The sequence below is a fragment of the Mustela nivalis genome (assembly GCF_964662115.1).
Source record: "Mustela nivalis genome assembly, chromosome: 4".
NCBI classification, from domain to species: domain Eukaryota; kingdom Metazoa; phylum Chordata; class Mammalia; order Carnivora; family Mustelidae; genus Mustela; species Mustela nivalis.
The window spans coordinates 35,823,614-35,835,905 of NC_139023.1; the positions used below are offsets into that span (position 1 = coordinate 35,823,614).

A 12,292-nucleotide genomic window follows, 5' to 3' on the forward strand; every position below is an offset into this window, starting at 1 on the left:
GTAGGGAAGAAAATTCTAGGTCAAAGAAAGCACATGAGCAAAATGAGGAGCAAAGTGATTTAGCTTAAATGGTTTCTTTAAGGAAATCACCACTTCACTATCAGCTTTCTACAGGCAAACATTTGGCCCACTTTTGTCTTGTCTCCTCTACTTTTGTCTTTTTCTGTTTTGATCTTTTAAAATACTGTCAATTTAATGGGACTTAGAGGTAGAGTGGTTATAAATGTCTTTGCTTAACCCAAGGTTTTTCAACCTTGATACTGTTGACATTTGGGGGTCTGATGACTCTTTGTTGGAAGGAGGGAAGGAGCTGTCCAGTGCATTCTAAGAGGTTGGGCAGCATCCCTGGTTTCTTCCCATTAGATGTCAACAGCTCCCAGTCCCCTACTGTGACAACCAAAAGTGTCTCCAGACATTGCCTGACAAACATCCCTTGCTGGGGGAGTGGTTTGTAGGGAGTGGAGGTTTGTCCAGCTGAGAACCACTGGTTTAATCCACTTTTTATTAGATATCTAGAAAAATATATGCATCAGTGGATGTTGGGGGAGGGAAGAAATGGGGGTTTTGGAAGGTGACACAGGAATCGGCATTTTGACTCAGTCTTAAAAAACAACTTGAATTTTGAAGGTAGAAGATGGACTAGAGTGTTAGAATTGTAGGAAAGGGAATTCTGGGCAAAAGAAACCACATGAAGAAATGGGAGCAAAATGACTGATGCTGAATAGTCTTCTGTAACCCCAGTGTAGGGTACCCATAGCAAGGGAAGAGTCTTCAGAGATAGGAGGCGGATTACAGAGGCCTTGACTGCAAAGATGTGGAACATGGACCTTTCTTGCTGTGATGTGATCACATCTTTGATTTTGAACAATGACTCTAGAAAGTGAGACCTGAGTGCTGGGAGATCGGTGAGGTGTCCACTGTGGGTGTCAGGGGGGAGGACACCTGACTGGGACACGGGAATTGCAGAAAGAATCTTCCAGTGTCTTCATTTCAGTTCTAGTAAAAGGAACTGAAGGGGGGTGGTCAGAGGTTGAGCAGCAGGGTTAATGAAGCCCTCTGACATATATCTTTGCATATTAAAAGAAAAACCTGTCTTCATTCGAGGAAAGTACCTTACCAGTGGGAATTTCAGAAGGCTGATACTCCTATGACCACACCCATGAGACAACTTTGGTGGGGTATTGGCAGCCCGGAGTCCAATTATAGCAATTGCCTATAACAAATAGCACTGATGCTTGAGGTTAAAAAGGGAACTAATGCTTCCTAATGAAGACCGTTTAAATTTGCATTTGAAGGCAAGGTGGTCCACAGAAGAGCTGAAATGCTTTCAGAGGGAACATCACTGCTGCCACCCTTGACACCTCAGCTCCTAATCTTAGTAAGAGAACCGGAACTACCCTTTTATCTCAGGTCTGCTTGGAAGATCAAGCCAATTTGGCTCTTTGACAGCTACTGCCTTGTTTTGGTGGTTGTTTCCGAATTACTTTGTTTTACAGGTATCAAACTCATGAAGAGAAAAGAAGAGAGGAGAGAGACATTATTCAGAAATTTGGGAATTTGGGAGTTAAAAAGACAACCTTTATAGACAGAGCCTTCCTAGAGGTAAGCTTACAAACAACTTTTCCCCCTCCCCACTTTCAATTTTTACCTTACTACCCCATCCTCCTCATGAGTGAACTGTTGGGGGAAGTTCTGGTGAAAAGTGAATACTTCCTGATTTGAGTAAAAGAGGAAAAAAGTACAGAAAGGAGATATGGTTTTGAGAGCAAAGGGGAATTGACTAAATGTGAAATCTTTAGTGACTGTATGAACTTGGGAGTCTCCATGTTGAGCTTTGAGCGGCGGAAGGTTCTGGGAGGCCTGGTGGGGAGACATTCCCATGTGCTGATGGAGTGAGTCGGCCTTGATGGGAGGGTCTCCATGTGACACCTTCCACTGAGATCTCATTTTTTGGCCTGGCTTCCCACAAAGGCATGTTACACAATTGACTGCCACAAGCTTAGGAACCTGTTCCATTGGTAGAGAGAATGACAGGGACGTTTGAAGATTCTGGAGGCGTAAATAATGCTGGCAGTGACTTGCTGCTTGAGAGGCTAAAACAGTAGCTAGGGGAGAATATGTGGTCATTGAATTTCATCTCACCTCCTTTGAATGAAATGGGATGAGAGCCAGACACAGTTTAACACATGATTCTCGATCCAAATACCCAAGGGGATTGAAAAAAAGAAAAACTGATTTTCTACAGTTTTTTAGTCTTAGTCCTCAGAGTTCTTTTTTTTCAACACATTTTTTTATTTGGGCACACTAGGCCCAAATGCAGTGGTGTGCTGACCATCTGCTTCCAGGTGGGTGGAGATTACAAGAGTGTGCGTCTCAGTATTGCCCAATGCAAGTCCATGGTCACCATGATAAGGGATTATGCCTATTGCCATGTCTGTGTGCAATAATAGTTTGCTGATCAGGTAGGGCGCTGTTTTCTGAAAGCTATTAATAAGTAAGTGTCCTAGATACAGATTTGACTTGGGAAGAAAAGAACAAATATTGGTAAGCTATGTTACAATCAACAAATGCTATTTTAATGTTCTTCCCATTGCCCAGAAGGAGAGCAGTCATTGGCTAAATAAAAGCCATGGAGTAAAGACCTAAATTTCTACATGGGCTCAATCTGTGATTTGCTCAACATTACTAGGCTTTAGCTTGGATTGAGGAACATGCCGTTGGTAGATACATTGAGAACAGTGGTATCACTGGGTGGTCAGTTTCTTTTTGTTCTTTTTCTTTTTCTTTTCTTTTCTTTCTTTTTTTTTTTTTTTTAAGATTTTATTTATTTAATTGACACAGAGAGATCACAAGTAGGCAGAAAGGCAGGTAGAGAGAGAGAGGAGGAAGCAGGCTCCCCGCCAAGGAGAGAGCCCGATGTGGGTCTTGATCCCAGGACCCTGGGATCATGACCTGAGCTGAAGGCAGAGGCTCTAATCCTCTGAGCCACCAAGACGCCCTCAGGCGTATTTATTTATCTATTTATTTTTAGTAATCTCTACACCCAGCATGGGGCTTGAACTCATGACCCTGAGATCAAGGGTGGCATGCTCTTTGTTTTGTTCTTTTAAAATTCTCTACATGTCAATTAGTCACTAAAATAAGTAAATCTTTTGAATGGTTTTCTTGTTCCTATGATATAATGGGGTGCCTGAAGAGGACTAGACCTTGATCTTACAACTTGGAAAACTGTCATTTGAGGATTAAAAGCACTTTACCTCTGTTGGAAGGAGCCTGCAATCTGTCTTTGGTACAGATCAGTCTGGAGGATGCTACTTTGTGGTCCTGTTCGGCAGGCCCAGATACCAACGATAATGATGTCTAGCACTTATGTAGAACTCACCATGCACCAGGCACCCTTCTAAGTGTCTTATATACGTTAATACTTTAAATCCTTAAATGGCCCTGTGATGTGATATCCGCATTGCCCAGATGAGGCGACTGAGGCACAAGGATATTAAAGAGATTGACTGGCAGTACACGGTAGAGCCAAAGTTCAAGCCAGACTGATGCCAAATTCTACACTCTTAATATCATGCCTCCTCTTAAGATAACCATGTTGGGGCAGACAAGGGTGTTGCCAATCAAAGGGACATCCACCATCCAGGACTAGCTTGTGGAATATGGACTCCCAGGGATTCCCAGAAATAAGCAGGCAAGACTGAAGCATGGCGAAGAGAATCTGAGCTCCACGGTTAAGGAAGATGGTGATTCAGACTACCATAGGAGCATTAAAGACTGGTGAAGTTGAGGATATCTGAGTTACCTATGCTTTTGTAGTCTAAAATCTGAATTATACTACTTATTTCTAAGCTGTGATCACAGGAGATGATCGATGTAGGAAAAGAATACAACTTATTATATATCTGCTTATTCAATCAATATTTATTGAGTGTCTACTGTCCTATCTGCACCAGATAGCCACATGAGACAGAAGACCCTAGAACACTCTTCCGAAGGGACAAACATCCTGAGCTACAAGTCTGGAGGCTCTGGTTTCCCAAGGTCTCCTTGGCGAGTGCCAGTGGCTCAAGGATGGCCTCGATTTCTCTATCCTCTCTGCTGGGACTTTTGTCCAGAGCATTCTCAGGAGTTCTAGACAGGGCCACCCAAAAGTGAATGGTGGTCGCTGGCAGAACCGGGAGAAGCTGAGGGAACCCACAAAGCTGAGGGGCTCTTGCCCATGGAGTGCAAGGAGGAGGGAGAAACTCAGGAAACACTTACCAAAAAAACCTTCCCTTCCCCAGTACTCTACCTCTGTGGATCTGGGAATAGTACCTGACCTAATAAGGAGTGGTTTCCTCTTCATTTATTCCATGCAGTGCCAATGTTCCTATGTTTTACTATAGACATATTAATGTGCTAGATTGTGTGGAGTCTGCCCGGTCCCGCCAGGTGTGAAAAGGTATGATCTGTGCACTAGATGACTCTGCCAGATGCCTTTTGTTTGCCCAGGCCCACGGTCTGCCCTTCGTCACCTTCTGCTGGTCCTGGGAGACCAGCCGTGTGGATCCTTCCGTGGGCACCTCTTGCTCTCTAGCTTCTGCTTGGATCGGCCAACAGGAAGCAGCCTTTGAGGTCAGAGACAGCAGGAGAGAGAGGTGGGGGTATTTATGCCCCTGGCTGCCCTGCCACCGGGCCATGGGGAGGCAGCGGCTCAGTTCCTCTAGGAAAGGCCACAGCTTTTTCCTGGAGTGGCATCACAGTCCTATCTGGATTCCAGTTAGCACCCTCTCCCCTAACCCCTCCAGCCTATGAATACCAATGCGATGCAATCCTTAAAATATAAGATACAATTATAGGACAAAAAGCATCATCTAAAAACTGTCTAGGTGGTCGAGAATGGTGGAATACGAGCAATTACGGCTTGGAGTGTGGAGACGGTCATTTATTGTGTTCAGAAGACAAAGGCAAGAAAACAAGGGAGATCCAACGAAGTTCAGAGAATGATCATTTATTGAGCATCTATGATGAGCCCAGTTCACCCACAGGTATCATCTTGCTCAGTTCACCCAACAGCCCTGCAAACGCTGTTATTTATTCCTATTAGAGGATAGGGACTTGGCTGTGCTCATACAGCTAGGAACCATTGCTAATTAAGTGGCGGAGCCTGAACTTGAACTGTGCACCTCAGGACAGGACAATAATTGGAGCTTCTGCCCTGGGCACCTCCCAGGATGAGGACATCCCTCCCCAGCACTGCTGGGCTAGAAGAAGTGGGCACAAGGCAAAGGAGGCTAGGGTATCACAGACAATGATGGAGTCCAGATACTGAATCCTTCCCTACTTTGGCAGAGGGTGAGCCAGCGGAAAGGGGCCCGAGGCACCAGGACTAGGGGAGAAATCACCGCTCCGAAGGGTGAAAACATGCAGAAAGAGAGCAAGCTCTGAAAACTAACCTTAAGTACATCTGAGAAGACTTTTCTGCCTACTTTCAACCCTACCAGACAAAGAAGAGAGAAGGTCTTTATTTTGGTCCTTTGTTTAATGGAAACCATGAACGTAAGGACCACCAGCCCTCCTGATACCTCAGAACATTGTGCAAATTTTATTTTATAGAAGCTTCGTACTGAGAGGCTCTTAAATGGGACACCATTACCCTTTAGAATCAACAGTCGAAGAGTGGTCTTATGTTTCCAAGAAGGAATTAGCAAGTACTTCTTCCATGAAGAATTCAGACTGTTCTTCAGATGGTACCGCCTAGGATTAGAAGTGTGTGGTAGATTAGAGCCCAGATTTATAATCAGACAGAACTGGATTCAAATTCCAGCTCAGCTAGGAAGTAAATGAGGGAATAGGTTGGCTATGTACAAGACAGATACAATAATAAGGGTTTCTACAAGAAAGAGGTCTTTTCTTCCTCATTTAATAGCCTGAGGTGGGTAGCCTAAGAATGGCATAGAGGGAGGGTACGCTAGGACACTGTAGGGAACCACTCCTCCAATTTGGCTGTTCCACCATCCACACAATGATGTCTTCAATGAAAGGTACAAGATGTCTCGTGGCTTCCTCACCCGTCTCAAGTAGCAGCATGGGAGAAGAGGGGATGGGTGAGGAAGCTCCTCCCCTTTAAAGGCAAGTTCAGGAAGTTCCCCATACTGTTCCATTTCCCTTCATGCCCCCTTGGCCAGATCTTAATCTCAGGTCTGTACCCAGCCTCAAGGGAGGCTGAGAAATGAAGTCTTTACTCTAAAAGGAACTATGCCCCGAAAATCAGAGGTCCTGGTGACTATGGGGCCAGCTGTGTGACTTCAAGCTAGTTAATGAACTTCTGTGTCTCAGTTTCTGCATCTGTAAAATGGGAATCATAAAAGTCTGCTTTGTAGAGTGGAAGTGATGATTAAAGAGGAATGTGCTTCAGCACTCAATGAAGATAGCTATAATTATGATTGGTTTGCTGAGGCTGGGAGCACTCTGGGTCCGATCCTTGCCAGGATCCAGATTTTCCCACTCCTTTTTCAATGTAAGCTCATGTATGTATCCTTTAAAAACCTTTCTGGTTAGGGTTTAGTGACCAAAAAAGTTACACGCCAACAATGAAAAGCAAAAAGTACGTTCCACATTATTCCTAGGAGGAAAGGAGTTGGCGGTGGCTCTGATTTCTTTCCCCATTCACTAGCCTGTGGAACAAGGATCGGGGGTGGGAGATGGGGGGAGAGGAGCCGAGTGTGGCCCCATCTTCCGCTGCCCAGTCATGCCCAAAGCTTATCTTTCATCTCCAAAACTCAGCAAGCCAGTTTCAAGCCGAAGTATGCCAATTCCCCACGCAGAGCTCCTGCTTCCATTCTCCACAGCCTGGCCCCCGTCCAGCCCACATTTAGCTGGAAGTTAGAAATGAATTATGATTAGAAACTAATTTTCACCATTGCTCAGTTTGCCTCTTTCTGGCTTTGTTTCTCGAGGCTGGGTGAGAACGCAGGTGCTGCATCAGACAGGAGGGAGAAACTTCTTCCTTCCCGAAGTATGGCTTAGAACCTCGTTGGGGAATGCGTTTGCTCTAGGATGTGGCTGACCCGTTTTAAAAGGACCCTATAAAATATCTGGAGTTAAGAGAAGCTACCTGAACATCTCTGAGGGGTAATTAGTGGTGTGGCTTATAAAATACCGGCCCTCCATACCTGTGGCCTGAAAGGCACTCTTGTTTTCAGGTGACCACTGTCATCTGTGGTCAATCACTTGTTGCAGCGCAGCCCTCCCACAGCCCCCGGGGCTCCCACCTTCCTGCTGCAGCATCCTTGGTCTGTTTTCGTAGTCGAGCTCCCTGAGCCCGCCCTTAGCACCGTTCGACCTCAGAGTTCTGTTGGCAATTCTTACCAGCTTTCAGGACATTGTTTCCTTGCCCCATTCCTCCTCATGGAAAGAATTATCTCCTTAACTTCATCACTACATCTGGCAGCAAAGACTGAGAGCCCGGGGCAGTTAAAAACATGCATATATTTTTTTTAGATCCGCAGGGGTTCCAAGTTCTTCTTCTTGGCTGTAAATCATCAGAGAATGTCCCAGCTGGAAGGGTTCCATTCTTAAGACACAAAGATGCTAATGAAAGATGCTATAAGTCAGTAGCTTTTCTTACTTCCCTCTCTCTTTCCTCTCTTCCCTCTTTCCTCCCTCCCTCGAGAGCCCTCCCTCCCTCTCTCCCTTCCTTCCCTTCTCTTCCCCCCTCCCTTCTACCCTTCCTTCCTTTCCCACTTTTGCTTTGCTTTCCTTCTTTCTTTGGGCGTACATCAATCACTGTGATTGCAATAAACAGCCCAAGGTTTGGGGGTTTTCGTGAACTAAGGCTTACCCATCCTAGCTAATCACTATTTTGTTCTCACTACAGTAAACTTACTTGTTGCCCTCTGCACAAAAGGGAACCAAAATGAATTCAACTCCACACTCTGGTTATCCACAATGAGGACCTATCCCTCGACGTGCATCACTTTCAGCAAAAACTTGGGTTTTCCAAATGGATTCAATGTCTCTCGATTCCATCTGGATAATAGACGTTGCAATGTCAAGCCAAGTCAGCTTCGGTTTCTGCGAGGAGTAAGGGCCACGTGTAGAATTGAAACCATTCCTTTTCAATGTCATTTATTTTCTGGCAACAGTTTTGGGAATCTCCACTGTGATACGAGTAAAGTCAGCACAAGGCAGCAAAGATTTCCTCCTCTGAATCTTTTAATCTTTTTATGTTGATTCTTTGCCACCGAAACCTAAGGAAATAACTTGGCTTAAATATAATTGCCACGCATTACCATAACCTGTTGCTAGGTGTGGTTTCCAAACAGTTTTTATTTCCCATGTATGTTCTTTGATAATAAAATAACATGACCCCTCTAGTAATTAGTAATGCTTTTCAATAATCACTCATGGAAGGAATTGGCATAACCCTACAAGTCTAGTTATGTTTCAGATAAGAATTTGTTCATAGATATTTATTTATTTATTTAATAATGGAAGGTGTTATAGACATGGATCAATATTATACTTCCCAACACAGAAACCAATAGAAGCTCAATTGGAAAGCTCTGATTCTGCTGTTAGACTCAAAAGCAAAAGCCTAGAAAAGAGCAGTCTGTATTTTTGAAAGTTTGCTTATTAAAGAAAAATATCTTATTTCTTCAAAGGAACATTAAGCAGAACGTAAAAGATTCTGGGTCATGTGAAAGGACTGCGAAATGGCTCTTCTAAACTCACAGAAATTGGCTGCAACTATTTTCTTTCTTATTCTAGAAAAAAGAAGAGGTTTTTCTATGATGTGTTAAAATAAGCTCAGAAGGCTTTATTCAAAGAATGGGGAGAAACATTGCGTTTTCAGTGATTTTAATACCGAAAAGTTTGCAGGAAATGCTCATAATTTAAACTGAAGTGAAAGAAAGTAAAATGCAAAATAGCACGAGGCTTTTTTATAAAAACTGTAAACATTTATATTAAAAAATTGAAGAAACACACACTAAATGTTAGCATTTGTTTTCTCTGGATGTTGAGACCCTTTGTTGGTAAAGTTTACCTTCTTTATCCTTTTGTGCCGTTTTCCATTACCACAGCAATTAGATTATATTTCTTAAGGGAAATTATGATTTTAAGAAAGCAGATTAAAATAATGGACGGCCTTCTCTCCCAACAGAAATAAAATTAGGGAAAAATTTAGAAAAACGTGTTGCTTTGGGAAAGTGAAACTTTGAATATATATTTTTTTCTTCTTTATTCTAAGAGTTAGCAAACTTTTCTGTAAAGGGCCAGATAGTAAGTATTTTATGCATTGTGGGCCATATCCACCTTGCCATTATTGTACAAAAGTAGATGTACACAACACATACACCCATGAGCACAGTCAGGTTCCAATACAACTTCGAATATTGACACTGAAATTCGAATTTCATGTATTATAAACCATTATTCTTCTTCTGATTTTTTCTCTATCATTTAAAAATGTAAAAACCTTTCGTAGCTTGTGGGTCATATAGAAACACCTTCAGTCTATCCTTTGCCAACCGTTGGTCTATTTCATTATTTTATATTTCCCCCCAAATGTAAAATAGATACTTTAATTTTTTCCCAGTTTTCTTAACTTTAAGAATTTTAAGAATATCAAAAAATTTAAAAATAAATGCATATACTCAGGTCACTCATATGATAAGAGTTTACTCCCGTGGGTGGGAGCCAAGGCCAGCTCTGCTTGTCCACGTGAAATCCGAGGTCTGCGCGGGAGGTCTGTGCGGTCAAGGTCAACAGGAGGTTAGAATCTAAGTCACACAGCTGGTGTGGCTTCACCGTGCTGATGAAAGGGAAACGGGTCTTACCCAACAAACCTGGCCACGTCAGAGCCATCAGAAGCCACTCTGCTCAAGGTATCTAGCAACGGTTTCTGTGACATTTCCTGAAGCTTCCTCAGGACCTCATTGTGGAGGAAGCAATAATTCCCCTGTGGTCACCACGAGGGCTGAACCGGGGGCACTTTCCCCACTCGCATGAGTCAGAAGTAACCCCACAAGGGTACCTCACTGGTTCAAAGAGGATGTTGTTTACAGGGGAGGGGAGAGATGAAGCCAGAGGCCTGAGCGTGGTTCAACGTCAGTAATTCTGTGGTCCTTCTAAGTGACTGTTGTAGGCTGTGGTGATTTGGGGGTGGGACTGGAATAGAGCTAGACCCCCGGCTTGTTTGTTTTTCAAGTGTTAACAGACTGTTTTGCTGAAGGCTTGCTTATTCCTGGAGTCTTTGGTTATTGTTGCTTTTGTTGTACTTTAAAATATAAAAGACTTTTTTTTTCTTTTCCTCCTTTAACTGTTTCATTACCTAAATTGGAAGAAAACAGACCAATCTTGGCAAGATCACCGATAACTGAGGTAGAGGGACAGTGGGTATCTTGGGGAGGGGCTCCATCGTAAGAGACTGTAAAGGCTGTGAAGCCGGCCCAGAGGATGTCTCAGGGAGGGCAAGGCTTGTAAGTCAAATCATCAATCAATATGTCTATCACAAAGCCCTCATTAAATACTTATTGAGCTCTGGATCTCTACAGCCCCTGGTACATTCTAGCAACTCTCCACATGTCTGATCAGACAGTCACAGTATGCTTCCAGGGCTGATGGGAGGTCAGTGGAAAAGTACAGGGAACTTTCTTTTTTTTTAAATGTTATTTTACAACATATTGAAGACTCCAAATTTTGCTTATCCGAAGGGGGCTCAATCAGGGGACATTATAGAACTAATCAATATCCCTTAACAATTTGTGTAACAAATTGTTTCTTACTAGTCCGGGTTAAAAGAACAGAAGCCTGTCTCTAGGTTTCCTATTTTACTTGGTAAAGAACGGCTCCCCACCACCCGAAGGCACACCTTTTAAGGATTTGAACAGGAGGATGAGTCGGCTTCATGCACTGTGGGAGGAGTCCTGACTTTGGAATTCCGGAGGTCCTACAAGTGATTTGTGTTAGAGCTTCTCTGTGGCTGGTCTCCAGAGGATCACCCTGTGCCACATGGCCATCAGGATACCCCCTGGCAGGAGACCTGGGTTGGAGTGTGACCCCCAGGGGCTGAAGAGCTAAAAGCATCATAAATGTCCTCCCAGTTTGAAAGAGATGCTCTTTTATTCTGTGTTAAACCAGCAAGAGCTGTAGGTAATCACTGGAGGGAAAGCAGTGGATTTAGGGGATCGGGCCCCTCCAGGTTGCGGGCATGGGTGAGGTGGGCGAGTGGCCAGGCACCAGGATGTTTAGAATGCTTCAAATTTTGTCCTTTTGCACGCTGAACGTTGTCTCTTGCTGGCTGACAGAGGACAGCACTTCTTAGGGATAAGGGACATTTCCACCAGGAGCTATGTCGTTTTTGTCGACATCAGAACACTTTGTAAGTGCATGTCCCTGGAGTCACAAATTGGAAATTTTTTTTTTTTTAAAGATTATTTATTTATTTATTTGACAGAGAGAGATCACAAGTAGGCAGAGAGGCAGGCAGAGAGAGAGGAGGAAGCAGGCTCCCTGCTGAGCAGAGAGCCCGAAGCGGGACTCGATCCCAGGACCCTGAGATCATGACCCGAGCGAAGGCAGCGGCTTAACCCACTGAGCCACCCAGGCGCCCCACAAATTGGAAAATTTTACTTGTTTGGCAGAAATTGACTGTACAGTTTTTTTCAGGGTCACTTTATTTCCGTATAATGTAAATTTCACTGTATTTTCCAAGGTATTTCCAGCTTCCCATGATGCCTAGCATGTAGTGTGTACTTAATAAATATTTGTTCAAACAAGAAAAATTAACTGTACTCTTACCGGGTGATCCAGCAGTCACATTCCTTGGTATTTTCCCAAAGGAGTTGAAAACTTATGTCCCTACAAACACCTGCACATGAATATTTATAGACGCGTTATTCGCGATTGGCCAAACTTGGAAGCAACCAAGATGTCCTTGGGTAGGTGAGTGGATAAATGAACTGTGATATATTCAGAAAGGGAATATTATTCAGCACTGAAAAGAAATGAGCTATCAAGCCATGAAAAGACAAAGAGGAACTCTAAATGCATATTCCTCTGTGAGAGAAGCCAATCTGAAAAGGTGACATGCTGTATGATTTTACATATATGACACTCCAGGAAAGGGAAAACTGTAAGAGTAGAAAGGTCCATGGTTGCCAGGGGTGGGCGGGGAGGGATGAATGGCTGGAGCACAGGGGATCTTTAGAGCAGTGAAAATACTCTGTGTGATACCACGATGACGGTTACATGTCGTTCTACAGTTGTCCAAGCCCAGAGAATGACAACGCTGGGAACGAATCCT

General features: G+C 43.7%; 1 long non-coding RNA gene across 1 annotated transcript; it reads left to right on the top strand.

The window, feature by feature from the left end:
- Positions 1 to 1,306: 1,306 nt before the first annotated feature.
- LOC309863735 lies at positions 1,307 to 10,297 on the top strand. Its single transcript, XR_014311221.1, has 3 exons — positions 1,307 to 1,410; positions 1,497 to 1,602; positions 7,862 to 10,297. It is a non-coding gene; the product is annotated as an uncharacterized lncRNA (long non-coding RNA).
- Positions 10,298 to 12,292: the final 1,995 nt, after the last annotated feature.